This window comes from Oryzias latipes, chromosome 5 (genome assembly GCF_002234675.1).
Source record: "Oryzias latipes chromosome 5, ASM223467v1".
In the NCBI taxonomy this organism is placed as follows: domain Eukaryota; kingdom Metazoa; phylum Chordata; class Actinopteri; order Beloniformes; family Adrianichthyidae; genus Oryzias; species Oryzias latipes.
Window position 1 is genome coordinate 8,522,591 of NC_019863.2, and position 16,221 is coordinate 8,538,811.

The 16,221-nt window shown below is 37.5% G+C and overlaps 1 long non-coding RNA gene across 1 annotated transcript; it reads left to right on the forward strand.

The window, feature by feature from the left end:
- Positions 1-14,507: 14,507 nt before the first annotated feature.
- On the forward strand, positions 14,508-15,112 carry LOC111947421. Its single transcript, XR_002873257.1, has 3 exons — positions 14,508-14,549; positions 14,679-14,773; positions 14,931-15,112. It is a non-coding gene; the product is annotated as an uncharacterized LOC111947421 (long non-coding RNA).
- The last annotated feature ends 1,109 nt before the right edge of the window (positions 15,113-16,221 follow it).

Below are 16,221 nucleotides of genomic sequence, written 5' to 3' on the forward strand. Positions count from 1 at the left end.
TTCATTTAGCAGAAATCACACTGACCATGGTGCCTATTTGTTGCCTCACAGAATAGGAGGCCATTAAAGTTGATCTGTTGTTCTTTTTTGACTTGTCTTTGAAAGCTATTCGAAGTTGCACAAAGTATTTAAATAAGAACATTTTTGTTTTAAGCTTTCTTTAATTTCTTGAAGAGCATTTTAAAGAAACTGAGGAGTTTATTGGGAGTTTTTTTTAGTTTATTGCACTTTTTTTTATATTGACATAATTGTGTGTCAATTTTTTTGTCTATTTTTCTGTTAAACTTGAAAGTTCAAACATTTGAATTTATGTGTGGTCTTTTAAAACTGTGTGCAATAAAGATTACTTTGAAAAATATAGTTATTTGATATCGTTTTTAATATCGTTATCGCACAATATGAAAAAAACAATATCGTGATATGAAAAATCCAATATCGCCCAGCCCTAGTATAACCTATAAGGTTTCTCAACATTTCCTTAGGGATTACAGAGCGAATTGAACAACATAGCAACATATTGCTGTGCCAAAAATTAGTATTTGTAAATTAACAGTAATGCCCTTGAACATGTTACATACAGTAAAAATAGTGAGTCATGAGATGCACGTTCCTGTAATTTTCTTTTATGTATGTTATGTTCTTGGAGCAAAGAAAGTGACACCTTTCCTAGTTGGAGATCAAGTTCATCCCTATTTATAAAAAACAAAAACAAAAAAGGTACCAGAACCGTGTCCCAAAACCATTTTTCCCAACCTTAGAGATTGCAGGTTCACAGGAAGTCAATTGTCACAATATGCAGCTACTGTTCCCTCTGTGGCTTTTTCTCTCTCTGACTCAGACCTGTCCCTACTGTTCAACCCTTGTGGATCATCTGAAAACCATGGCCAAGACGTTTACACTTCTGTACTGATCTATGCATGTCATCACAGCAGGATGTAACAAAAACTAACGATATGAACAGATCTAATCTGCCTTACAAAATACCCCCCCCCCCTTAAGAAAGTAAATGGCTAATAATCACGACTTGTATTTAGTTGAACTTCACTTTTTAATGTTTGACCCATTAAATATGTTTTGTACAAATGACTGGTTGAGGGTTTTGCAAAGATCTTTGAAACACAGTCAAGTGCATTAGATTCTGTGAAATTCTGCACCACAATTCAGAGAAATTTAAAACTCCTCAAAAGATTTTAGGTGGCTGATGCAAAGTCACTGTTTTTGTGCAGGCACTGACAACTGGGAAGCAGATAGTGTGCCTGGGCATGTTGTCAATGCAATTGTGGTCAAAATAGACAACTATTTTAAATGCTTCTCTTTCAGTTAACAGGAGATGTCTGTGAGCCTGCCCAGAAAGCCTTTGCATCACACCCGGGACATCACGGTCTTTGGGGCCTGCATCTTGAAAGAAACAAAAAACATCAAAGTGAATTAACCAAAAAAAGGGAGAGAATAAATTAAGATTAAAATTGTTTCAATGACCTTCAAGAAGTTGTAGACATCAACACCTTGTCGCAGTCGGCTCAGTATTTCTGCCTTTATTGTTGTTACAGAAAACAACAGACATATAGGATTAGTCCATTTTAAAACCACAACCTAATTTAAAAATAATTAATATTTCTATGGATGCTTATTTGTGGAATAATTTTAAGGGGAATAAAATCATATAAAGCATGGTTTTGCTTGTCTGCTACAATTTTCTCTGCTCTGATTCACTCGTACCAGAATTCTGCCAGTCTGAATAGTGCAGGAGCATATTTTGTAAATTTGGCACAGCAATATGTTGCTATGTTGTTCAATTCCCTCTGTAACCCCAGGAAATGTTGAGAAACCTTATAGGTTATATATTAATGTACTTCCTGAAAAAAATATTAGATTAATCCAAGTGACAATTCACAGGCAATTATTCCCAGGCTTGACATGACACAGTCATAAAAAAACAAAACAAAAATCGACTTAGTTTAATCTATAAAAGTCATCAAATGAGGTGGAAACACCGCTAGCATTGAGCTGGCTAGCATGGCTAGCACAGGAGAACATTGTTTACAATGAATGGCGATAGTTGTTCTTGCAACATCTTACTTTCTAACATCTTTTTTCACTAGCAGCTACTAGCGGAGCTCATCTGACTATGCTGGCGTCCTCCGGTTACTTATAGTACATGTTTGACCGTTTAATATGGTAAAAGATTTGAAAAACATGTGAAAGACTCACCTTCTGAAACTGGTTTGTTGACGTGAGACTCAGAGTTATTCAGTAGCCAATGAGCTTCTGGATGTCAGGGATGTCCCGGCTCCCATCCGCTAAAATTAACGTGTCGCTGATTTTGCGTGTGCAGGTTTTAGAATCAAAACCGCAAGAAAATAAAAGCATGACGCAAAAAATAAAAGCGCGACTCAAAAAGACAATTTCAGAATCAAAGCGTAACTCAAAACGACGATTTTAGAATGGTGAAAAAACAAATCGGCAGCTGAGAAACATGATAGTGCTTTGGGTTATATATTTTGGTTGCAAATTGTGGGTTTTGGTTCTCAATTTATGCATATTGATTCGCGGATTTGGGGTTTTAATTAGCGGTTTTACGGTTTTGATGCGCAATACATTAGGCGCTGAATTGACACCATAAAACAGAGACATGAGAAGACGAACCCTAACCATGAGCTTTTATTTTGACACACTTAACATTGTACATTGCACAGGTCTCATCATCCTCTCCCCTTCCCACATTCAATGTAGCTCTCTTTTTTTGGAAGTCGAAGGCTCATCTTCTGTCTCCTGGCTGGACTTTTTCCCCTTGGCAAAGAACTTTCCAAAGACGTTTGTTTTTTTACACATTTTGCTAGCTCCTGGGTTTTATTTTAGCGGTAATCTATCACGTGACTGAGAAGAGCGCCTTGGCCTGCGTCAAGAGAGACAGACAGATGTAACAGAGAATCTACACTAATTTTTCAAAGTAAAACATCTTTCAGTTTCTGAAATAAATAAAACGGAAGTAGTGTAAGTTATTTATTCTTTCTCTGCGGCCCGGTACCTAATGACCCACGGACCGGTACCAGTCCACGGCCCGGGAGTTGGGGACCACTGTATTAATTGATCCCCCAACACTCAATTTCCAAATTGGGGGATCAATTAAAGTTCTATTCTCAATTATTAGGGGTTTCATGATACACCAAAATCTCAATTCGATTCAGAATTTCATAGGGCTCCATTTGGTACACATCGGTTCGGTACTGCTGTTTAACAAATCTGCCTGATATGAACTGCTATGTTATGAACTTTTATTGTTATTTATTGTGTGTGTTTTGCTGCCGGACACCTGTATTTCTCCCTTGGGAGATTAATAAAGTTTTTATCTATCTATCTATCTTTAGTATTTCTCGGTACAAAAAAGGCAGAAAAAAATTACTAGCAAAATGCATTTATTGGATTTACATAATAAATAAAATTGACCTATGTAGGTGATCTGCTTAATAAAATAAGAAAAACTATTAGCTGCCAGGAACCAAAAACATTTTATGCTTAACACTGGCCTGGAAAAAAAATTTTTTAACTTGCACAATTTTTTTCTTGTGGACCCGATTGTGACTGTCGGGTGATGCCGTTTTAAGTTCGTTGACAGATTGGATGTGTTACCTGTGGCATAGGCTGAGGGCGTGTGGATTATGGGGCAAGGACAGACAACGCAGCTAGTTAACTAGCAGCTCGGCTCTTGTTTCCCCACTACAGGTGACAAAGCAGCTGGGTCGTTACAATGCATATGCGGGGAAAAAAGAAAAAACGTACTGAAACGGTACAGAAGTGAACCGAACCGAAACTGCCGTACCAAAATGGTTCGGTTCAACTACGTGTATCGTTACACCCCTGTTAATTATATCTCAATTAGTAGTGTTGCCTTGTTTATTGCAGGGATGCGCAGTGAAAAATAAAAATAAAAAATAGAAAAACTAAATTTAAAAAAGATCATGCCAAATTGCACTGAAAATAATCTGCAAAACAGTGAGATCAAGTGAACACTAATACGTAGAAAATTAGTAACTGGTAAATTTTACACTCATCAGCCACTTTATTGGGCACATCTGTCCAACTGCTTATTAACAAACATTTTTAATCAGCCAATCACATGGTAGTAACTCAATGCATTTAGGCATGTAGACATGGTCAAGACGATCTGCTGCAGTTCAACCGAGCATCAGAATGAGGAAGAAAGGAGATTGAAGTGACTTTAAATGTGGCGTCGTTGTTGGTGCCAGACGGGCTGGTTTGAGTATTACAGAAACTGCTGATCTACTGGTATTTCACACACAACCATCTCTATAGTTTACAGTGAATGGTCCAAAAAAGGGGAAAATATCCATTGAGCGGCAGTTCTGGAGGCGGAAATGCCTTGGTAATACCAGAGGTCAGAGGAGAATGACCAGACTGATACAAAGGCAACAGTAACTCAAATAACCACTGGTTACAACCGAGGTCCACAAAAGAGCATCTCTGAATGCACAACATATCCAATCTTGAGGAAGATAGACTACAGCACCAGAGGACCACACCAGGTGCCACTACTGACAACAAAGAACAGATATACCCATCTTCTGATGGTTACTTCCAGCAGGATAAGGCGCCATGTCATAAAGCTGGAATCATCTCAGACTGGTTTCTTGAGCATGACAATGACTCCACTGGACTCAAATGGTGTCCACAGACACCAGATCTCAACCCAACAGAGCACCTTTGGGATGGAGTGGAACAGGATATTTGCATTGGGGATTTGCAGCCGACAAATCTGTAGCAACTGTATGATGCTTTCCTTTCCATATGAACCAAACTCTCTGAGGAATGTTTCCAGTATCTTGATGAGTCTATGCCACCAAGAATTAAGACAGTTCTAAAAGCAAAAGGGGGGGGGGGGGGGGAATAAAGTGGCCGGCGAGTCTAAATTCTAAAACTAACCAAAATAATGATGCTCAATTTGAATTTTTCCTTTTTGACTATCATCAGAACTCAATCCAACTCAGAGCAGACAAAGTACCACAGCTGGGACACTTAAGTGCAGTGTTATTTATTCTGAAAGGTAATTTACAATCAATATCAGCCCCTGGCTGTGAAAAAGGGACTCTCTCTTATTACTTAAAAATTAAATGTGATACTTGTTACAGCAGCTATTCAGATTATTCCAAGTTTAGCAACATTACTAGGCAAAACACTTTACAGTTAATAAGCAGCAATTTCCAAAAACATGTTAGAGCTCCCTTGCAAAAAAAGTGTTATGGGAATTTAACTTTGTGGAAAACAAAGACTACGTCAGGTACAAATCAGGGAAAATGCTGAAGAAAATATTAATACCTATTTAATTCGATTAATTATATATGGCATTGTGCTTTGTTATAAAGTCAAATCAATTTGATTTTTAATAAAGTAATTCCACAAGAGTTGTTGAGCTTGTAGAACATACCTTACCTTTTTGTCATCAATTACACAGAAATGTGCACAATCATGGCAAAGACTCATATTACACAGCAAGCGTCCCTTTTGCGCATGCTTTTTTACTGTAAAATTCAAATATATATATTTTTAAATTACTCAGCTCTTTCACCAGCTCACTTTTTTCTCAAAAGCATTAAATCATGGTGTGGGTAATAATAGCAGTCCATACAAAAAAGGGGGTTGTAATAACGGGACCTTGAAAAAATTTAAATGCTTTTTACATAAAAAAAACACATGTATAATGTTGTGTTTTACCAATGTTAAGGTATCTCAAGCTTCTGTAATTTCTTTTTAATAATGACCCTAAAACAAGCATAAAACATGTCGAGTTTCCTGAAAGGTCTGCTCAGCAGATATAGGAAAGGTTAAATGAGGAGAACTCGACAGTGTATTGATAGAGGAATAATAAACGACAGTCTAGTGCTTCAGGAAGGTCTTCCTTTTTTTTGTGTGATTAAGGTGGTAACTCTGCTACGTGTTGATAAACTTGGAGTTCAGACTCATCTGAAAATTGCACCAGTGCTGCTGCATTCCCTCATCTACCCCGCTTCCAACTAGGGGCTCTTTAAAAATTCATTAATTTACAACAAAAATAGATTAAAGCACCCAGCAGAGCAAAACTCAAAATTTGGCTCCTGAATAAAATTAATGATAGAATATCTCTCAAGCCCAAGGGTTTTGTCTGAAAGAAATGCCTCTTTTTTTTTTTTTTTTTGGCTTCTGCCACCTTACTGCTGCACCTTGGGCATAATGTATTTTCAGTCATTACTGAAACAAAGCAATTCTAGCTTTCATAATTTCTATTTCATTTAAAAACTTTATACCAAATTAAAAAGGCTGAGCAAAATATGCAAAAACTAATTAGAATCCATCTAAGGATATGCCATTCCAATGATGCCATGCCAATGCAATTGTATTCATCATTTGATATCTCAGCTAGAAAGAGTCAATGACAGCTGCTACAGGCTCCAAAAATCGTCTAGAACTGCAGTTACAGTAATTGGTCTGGCCAGCGCTAAATGAGGTTCACTTAAGCGCAATTATCCTTCTCTGATCTCTAACACAAAGAGACTTCTTTAACATGGGGAAGTGGTCTCTAACAATGTGACTCCAAACAAGATTTAAATTGGAATCAGGGAGGCATTTCCATCAGATGAATTGGTTTCATAGCTCATCGGCATTCTAGTGATGCACAGCAGTGCAAATGAAGACTGAGCCAGTCCTTTCTTCCCATTTCCATGAGAGCACAATTTCATACTGGACATATAAGTGCACTGAGAAGGAAAAAAATGTCAGTTTATTTTAAGCTGCCATATAGCCTATATATACACGTATACAGTAGGTTGCGTCTTTGTTAAACCCAAAAGAAGGAAACAGGACAACAGTTCATGAGGGTGACAAAGTAACTCACAAAAATGTCACATTTCAGAGGAAACAAAGAGATCTAAATAACTTTTGAATTTCAATTATAAATCATTACAAAAGTATTAAAAAAAAAAAAAACTGTCCTACCTCAACATTTCGTCCGCAATAAGAGAATGAATTAACCTTAATGTTTAGCTAAAGGCTATATTACTACTGAGTTACAAGTCTGACAACTACCAATCATGGATTTTTATTTGATCACCTAAAGAAGAGGTGGAAGTAAAAAAAATTCTCAGTGAGATTGGCCAAACATGATGCCCCCCATGCTGAATTACATGATGCCCCCCATGCTGAATTCTAAATAAAGAATGTGGATTTAGGCAGTAAAACAACCACAATAATTACATTTCTCTGTTTTTAGACGATTGTCATATATTTTAGTTATAATTTTGCAGACATGTGAATCTTCTCTTTCCAAATAAGTAATTGGAAACATTATTTTATCAGAAATCACTTTTCAAATAGTTAAATATTCACACAATCCATTGCAGTCATTTACGTAAGGATACTGACTTCAATTCATTGTGGACTTTATAGCCCGATCTCTGAACTAATATCAAATATTCATAAAACTTTATTTTGAAACCAAAACCTCTTAAAAATGTCATGTTTTTTGTAAATCTTGTAAAAATAGCTTATGCCTTCAGTTTTGCACATATTCACATCTCTATTCTACTCACTTAGATTTAGTTAAAATACATAAGAACAATACGCATTTATTTAGTATGAAGTGACTTCCAGTAACAAAAGCATTTGTCCAGGAGTTATAACATGTATGCTTGTCTAATTTCTTTTTTTAAATTGTGTTAATAAGGCCAGCACTAAACTTTGAAAACTATTTTTTTCCAGTTTTGTATGAAAATATCAGAATTTGAAAAAATATCTATATATATACTGCTACTAATACAAATGAATTACAAGATTTGCATAAAAATATTTGGGTGTGAAGAAATCGACAGTGTCTGTTTTGTTGTTGTTGTCGTTTTCTTTTGCAACCAAAAACCACAAGATTCTAAAACATGACAACTATTTGAAGAAAACATACAAATCCATTTTTGGAATTTGTGGGATGAAGCTAATTTTGCTGACCTTACCTCAAAGGATATGTATCAAAACTAAAACCCAATGTGTCCTCTATAGTTACATGCACAAATAGCCTCAATGCAGACAGCTCTGCAGGCCTGCTATTTAAAGGATGGGTGATTAAGAAGCAAACCAGTTCTGACCTTTGATTATGGGTGCTGACTAACATTGTGGGTATTTCGTTAGCTCAAATAAAGTTCATCAAAGTAGAAATGCCAGAGTTAAGTTGATATTAGTCATAAAATTCGCCCTTTGGTTGCTTGGTTTATTGCAAATTAAAAATCAAGCTTGATAGAGTCTGACGACTAACTAATAATCTAGTAGCTGATAATCCTTCTAATTAAAAACGAGCAGCAGAATATTGATCAGTAAATGACAGGAAATTACTGGTCTGAACAAAAAAAAAACAAAACACAAAAAAGAGTAAAAAATAAAAGGTTTTATAAAGGCGTTCTGGAGGAAAGTAATGAAAGCTGAGGTAGAAAAATCTAACACCTGTCCAGCTTAATGTGGCAACAAGTATAGGACATGAGCTCTATAATATAAGGGCTGAAAAGTGCTAATAAATCATGAATGCAAACAAAGCTACTACCTTGAACCGCGGATCAGACATAACACCAACCATGCCTCCTTAAGACATTCAACGAAGCTGCACCGCAGACATTCTCCAAATCAGAATCCATTGAATTGTTGTGCACTTGTTGACTGTTCAGCCAATGAACCCGCGACCAAAGGCGCAAAATTCCTCGTTTTTACAGAGAAGGGTGGGACATTTTCTGGAGGAATTCATTAGCCACAAGAGAAACAGACGACTGACAGACGAGAGAACAAACCGCAACAGCTGTGAGTCCGAGCACGAAAGAACGCTAAATGACACTGACTGGGCTCTCAAACACACTCCCCCCCACCTAATGCTGGACACAACGCCTGACATACCAAACAGCTAGCTAACGATAGCAGTGAGAGGTTCGGGATAGGTCGTTAAAATGCACCTCATGCTAGGAACGCACGCGCTACATTATAACTTAAGAAAGCGCCAAAACCGCACAGCTGAAGTCAACAGGCTACCCGGGCTGGCTAGCTAGCTGTCAAAGTTGCCCTGTCAGTTGTCACCGGTTGCACAGCGGTGCTAGCAGGCTAATGCCAGAGCTGTCAACTTGGGAGAGTTACAGCAGCGCGTCCAGAGTGTACAAACGCTGACCACGGTAAACGCTGGCTGGGTGGGAGGAAAAATGTCCCTGTACGCCCTGCAACACTGAACGGAAAACTGTCACCGTGGGCCTGTTCACTAGGCTCAAGCCCCAGAACTTCAGTGCAGTTCACTTCCCCGTAAAAGTCGTCCATTTCGTGGGCCTGAGTTCAACTTCCACGGCATGCCCGTGTAGTAGCTCACTTACTGGATGGAAGCTGTTGACGGTGTCTCTCCTTATTCCTCACTGTAGTTTCAGAGTAAGTGTCTCCAGCTCCTTTACTTTCCTCTTCTTGTGAAGCGTGTCCTCCAAGGAGTGTCCTGCTCTCTTGTCGTTGTTTTCCTATGCAAAGCGATTTGCCGTAGCCTCGCCGGTGTGCCTGCGGTGCGGTGGCGTACCTCCTCAGTTTTACTCCGCCTTCTCCCGTTCGCCTTTCTCTCGGCGGCTGAGCCAACATCCGGGAATCTCCCCAGTTTGGGTAAAGTGCCCGGAACTACTTTCAGATTTGAAGGTTCCCCTTCTCCCCACCCATGTCTTTCACCACGCCTGCCGCCACAGAAACTAGAGCGGTGAGATGCCTCGCCCGCAGGAGAAGCAGCGTCTTTACATCACAATGCTTTATTAAGAAAACTATCAATAATACTCGCTTTTTAAGATACGATTTTCCTTTGTAAGATAGTGTGATTAAAAAAATAAGAAGAACCAAAATTTTCGTTCTTGAAGAAAAATAGAAGTTAGGTTTTGACCAATAAAGCGTCACCTGTTGTAAATGCTTGGTTACTTCAAATATATTAATAACATAAATTCAAAAGCCAATAAGTAATTCAGTAAGGCTTTGCGCATGCTGATGTGACACAATTTGTTTTTCTTTGCATATTGTTTTGATGAATTTTATTTACATTTGTCAAACAGTAACCTTTGTGACAGCCAATAGTTTTTTTTTAAATATAAGTATAAGTAATCGTAAAATGAAATGAAGGTTTAAAAAAGCAAATTAAAAAAGATTTTCTTTAAGCATTATTTTTAACTCAATAAAATACATAGGTCTATCCATACTGTGAAATGTAGATTTTATATAAATTCTAAAAAATATATTATCACAAGAATTGGCCCAATGTATAGCCTAATCAAACATAAATAAATTAATAATAAAATACAACATCAAACAACTACATAATTGGTTAATATTTAGAATATCTTAATTGAGTCCCACAATTTATAGGCAAAGTCTTTACTGTCTACTTTAAGGTGATTTTTATCTATTTAAAAGGGCATTGCTTTAAGGACAATTTTTATACAACGATTTTTTTTATTTTTTTTTTGCTCGGTGATTGTCCATCATTAACATTACATCACATCCAGGATCTCCATGTCGTCCACAGAGTAGTGCAACAGCGCCTCTTGTGGTTTCATTCTTGCTACTGCCAGTCAGAAACCTAAAAATTGATAAGTGGATTTTTTGCTCCAAATTTACGGAAGATGTTTTGTTTTTACAGAATTTGTCAATTAGCACTGAAAAGCGTAAACAGAAATTTCTACATGGTAAATTGCCGACTTTTATGAATCCCCTTTTTGTATAATCAGAGTTGCAGTTATGTTGGTAACTGTTTAATCTCGTTTGCCTAACTAATATTTTTGTGGTCTTTTTTAGGCTTCTTTGAAAAATTTTAATAACATCCGCCTCCTTAAAATGCTTTGATGAAATTTGATCAAATTATAACAAAGTTATCGCAATTGTTAAGCCTTTACAAAATGAAAAGTCTTTTCACATTTCCCATTGTTGTCATTCTTTTTCTAATTTTTTCATTGAAGGTTTTTTTTAATTAAATTGGTACGCAGAAACCGTTGGAACAATATGAGAGAAGAATTAGTCTCAGAAACAGGTTTGGTGCTTCAAGTAGATCTATTCACAATAGACACCAGCTTTTAAAAACCTTCACAAACATTTCAGACATGTCAGAATTTCCATGAACACATTTACAGAAGGCACAACATGACATTTAAACAATTTAAAACCACTTTTCATTCTGTGACACAAACACATTGACATTGACACATTAACCTGACAAACAGTACAAAGCCTTAACTTAAAGCCTTTAAGAAACATGCACAGCTTTGCAATTTGTGTTAAATGCATTCTGGGTAGTCTTGGGATTTGTGTAGCTTTGGAAGTTGCATTGAATGAATATTGTGAGGCGGTGTTGTGGTACTTTCACGACAGGAATAAAAACAATCAAATAAAAATGAATCCACATTAATCTGTTCATGGAGTGTACACTTCATTTTCCTGAGTGTTCTCTGTGAATATTATTTTCATCTTTTCTTACATTGACTGCAGATTGGAAGGGTTGGCCATTTTCAAAGCTAGTTTTTCAAAGATATGTTGTCTAAATGGTAGTGTTTTACCCGTGTGATCTTAACACAATTGAATTGTTTTAATTCCTCGTTTTAAATTCAAATAATATGAGAGATGGGTAATAACAAGCATCCATGTGCAGCCAGCCCATCTAAAAGCCTTATCAATAGGGATATGAAGCATTACCAAACAGAAAGACTGAGACCATCTGTGCATAAATATGCTACTTAAAGACAGCAAGCAGCTGCCCAGTGTTGTGCCAAGTTTATAAGACAAATACAGGATTCTTAGAGGTGTTGTCGGTGCACTTTGTCTTCTCTGCACAGGGAAATGCAGTCAAGCAGGATGAACACCCAGCTCTGCAAGAAGCATCCAAGTTCCCAAGAGGACATTTTCTAGAATAAAGAAATAGAATACTGCATAGAGCTGCACGATATGAGGAAAACTCGCGATTAGTGATCAATATTGAAATAACTTGCGATAAATGAACAAATGGCAAAAACAACAAAAACATTTCCATTTCACTGCAAAAGTTTAATTTAAAGAAGAGTCAAAATACCTTAAATTATTCTCCAAATGACCTCGTCTAATTACCAGGGCAACATCTACCATAAAAGCTCCATCCGCTTGGTCAACAACGTGAGGGGCTCCATCTGATTGGTCAACTGGATAATGGGATTTATTCAATTAATTAAATAGTTCAAGTTGCCATAAGATTCTTTTAGCACATTTAAGATTCACCATTTATTGCGATTTTCGCTGACTTTTGCGATAAGGATATTGCACAGCCTGAAATCGCGATAACGATAAATTTGCGATTAATTTTGCAGGCCTAATACTGCAAAATGCATGTTTGCAGCAAAAATGCATTTAGCTTTTATAATTTATTTTCTATATTTTTGTCATGTCTGTGACTGACCCTGCAGAACGTTGGTGGCCTCTGTGCTCCTCAGCATCCTCCTCTACCAGCCACAATCTCTTTCACTTTATTATGAGACGATTGAAAGTTCATTGAAGAAAAAATAAATTAGAGCACACATCCACTTCAAACCAGTATGAAGCAATATTGAGAGCTGCAATTGCCAACAATCACTGTCACAGTAGCATGTAAACTCAGATTTCACTGCATGAAAACTAAATCAGAGAGGTTAGAAGGTCCAGTCCTTTATTTACAAAGAACACTGACCTCCAGCAGACAGACAGTGACCAGCTGTTTGCACCACATTCAACAACAACTTATATTAAACTCAGATACACATTTACCACTCAGTCAAACCAAAGTAGGTGGGATCTAATAAACTTCTAAAAAAAATAACCAACCAGACGGATCCAAACTTTGTTAGTGCTTGCATCTTCAAGCTTCCCGCTTAAGTTCAGTTTCTAAGAAGGTCCTTTCTGTTCTGTATTGTTCTTTGTGCAGGCACATGGTCTTCTACAATGCAAGGTTGCATTCTGCTTTGAAGGCTCATTTACTTCAAAGCTGTGGTTTCCAGAATGTTGGATCTCAGCTTTTGACCACAGTTTTCTTTGTGTTTACAGTCTTGAGCAGCATTTTCACCTGAAAGAACTGAAACGAGTCCGGCCCTGTGATGTCACAGAATATTGACTAGAGTTCATAATAGTAAATGCTCTCCAGAGTCAGGCAAAGGACTAATGCAGGATCCAGAGTGGCTCTCTAAATTGTGTGCCTGGAGCTAAGATGATGCCATGTGACAGCACTACCACCTTAAGACTGGATGGAAAAACTCGTTCTGAATTAATACCAGCTGATATGTAGCTCACCTGATAGGTAGTCTTGCCATAACATCACTGAGTCATGGACAGTGTGATGAAAAGAGAGGAAAGTCCAACTGCAGAATTGACTTTATCGGACTGCAACTGCTTTGCTACTGTTCCACAGCCAGAACCAGAACCACACTTCTGCTCCAACTGGTTTTAAAGGTTCAACCCCATGTTCTGGTCTCGTCTATAGGGGTGTGAACCATTGGCTATGATGGAGACTGCTTCTACGTCAGCTGTGGAAGAGGTGGCAGCTCTCAGGAGCTCAGTGAATAGACCTTTTTCGCAAAAACCGGAAGTACGTCATCAACGTGTAAACCTAGTTCCGGTTTGTGCTTCGCTGGCGGAGGAATGGCAGAGCCTAGAGTGTTTTCGAAGAGCCTGAGTTGTGTTCCGAAGTTCACCAGCACCGATGTGATGAAGAGTGTGAAGATGCAATCGTCCACTAAAGGAAACAAATTGGACATGGGATATAAATTCGTCCACGAAGAGTTTATCCACCATTACCAAGGTAAGCTTCAGCTAGCTTTAGCCATAGCCGCATCACCGGTAACTCTGTGTGTTTACGTCAACTGTAAATCCTGGTGTTATTAATTTGTAATATAAGGCATCGCAGTGAATATGTTGTGTGTATGTTTAAGTGAAAAGGCATGAGATTAACATAACACCCAAAAATTTGGTGAAGCTGTAAATAAGAAATGTTAAGTTGCCCGTATGCGTGTTCATTTTGCTGCGGTTGCGGCACTTTCTTCACTTACTAGTATTATTTTTCTGAAAGTATGGTGAGCAGAAGTCCTCTTTTCCTGGACATGTCCTCTCTTTTGATACTTATATAATAAAATAACATTGAACATAGATGAAATGTAATTATATTTGCTTCATGTATGCAGCTCTGAACACCAATTACTCTCGATGAAATATCTCACAAACTCACTTCACTCCTCTTTTTTACAAACTCAAATCTGGTCACCCTATTGACAGTTATAGTTTCATGTCATTCTGAACATTGATGTAGCAACATAAGTATGTCCTAATTTTAACCTATATAATTTATTGTGTCTAGATATCACTGGACGCAGAAAGTGCCAACCTGAAAGCTTTCGTCTGCAGTTGTGTGGCTGCTAAAGGATTTTGCAATCACATAGTTGCCATCCTGTTCCAGACCGCACATTATTCACAGCTGGGTCTGCAGGCTGCTCCACCCCCCTGGCCTGCACGAGTGGCTTGCAAAGATGGCACAGGTGGGTTTGTGATCATATTGTCATTATTTTTTAAGAACGTATGTGTATCCATAACAACTCTAAATTATTATAAAAACACCCCAAGTAGTTACTACAGACTTTAATTGCTTTCTGCCTTTTACTTATAAGGGAATCCATCCTGAACCGGTTAGTGAGCTGGTGGTGCAAAAACCCAAAACAGTTGGCAGGGACGGTCAGAGGTCCACACTGTAAAAGGCATACAGGTGATTAACTTTTTGTTGCTTTGTGAGCAAGTTAAGTTTTTTTTTTTTTTAATCTTATGACTAACCAAATTATGGTTACAGCAGATATAATGAATTAAATTGAAATGTAGTTATGCACTTATGTCTAACTTTTGTGTGTTGTGTTTCTCTTGTGTAGGACCACAGCCAGATCCATATGATGGCATCTGGAAGCAGATTATGCCAGGTGCAGCCCCACCCTCTCATGGTTGTGTTGGATGGGTTTCTGAGATGGAATGAAAGAGAACTTGGATATATATTGTGGCAAATGCATGAATGCATACCTTAAATTACACTTATCTTGTCTTTAACAATCAGTTCAGCCTTCTGTCTTACTGTTGATCTGTAATGTTATTTTTTATTGTAAATGTTTGATGTTATTTGCATACCAAAAAATTAAACGAGGCACAATTTTGACCAAAATTGTTTTATTTGTTCATCTAATTTTTTTGTGTAGTCAGTCACATTTCAACAGAAAAACATTACGAATATAACAATTATATTTAATTAGATTTTAAGAATATGTGGAAACACTAAATTTTTCCATACTATTTGCACATTATACATTATTTACATACCAAACATTAATTCACTCTTCAAAACAAAAAAGTCCATGATAATTTGCCAAAACACGGCGGTTAAGCCAGATCTGATTCACACTGCCCATCAGTGTGAGCGGCACAGAGAGTTCCTGATGTGAAAGGACTTTATCCTACTGATCACTCTTTCCACCATAATTCTGAGGCGGGCCATGGCTGCGGTTTGTTCTGTTTCCTCCTTGCTGAATTGAGTTGAAAGCTTAAAAGGTGGAATGATGATCTTAGATCCAATGTCAGTTAGGAGGTCTTGAACGAGGAACTTTTGTCCGCCATGACATCGTCTCCTGGCTCCAGCAAAGGAACTTGGCTTCTAAGTCATGGATGTAATCCAAAGCCTCATCCAGAGCACCTGTGAAGATAAAGAAATTAAAAATCAGTCTTAATATATTTATTCTACCTTTTAACACAACACAGTAATCATGTTTTGAAAAGTATGTTAAGTATTTAATTACAAATACATTTCATTTATTTTTGTTAAGGAAATTACAAAATGACAAAATGCTCAAAAGTGATTAAATACATGTAATTAAAATAGGTGAGAGCATGAACATCTTTTATTATAAATATTAATTTGTTCAGGTAGAAATGCATGTATCCAATAACGGTACACATAGTTGACTAACGTTAACCAAACACATTATGAACAACCTTACCTGCAGGTGGGTGTGTCACGTAGTCGTGATCCATCTTTACTGTCTTAGCTTAGCCACCATGTCGCTAGTATCTTCACAGCTTAGCTGCATAGCCTGACGTTTGAGGTTCTGTCATATTCTGACTCCCTTCTCAAAGGATCAGTAAAGTTGTTCCAAGGGAAAATACTCGGGGCAACAC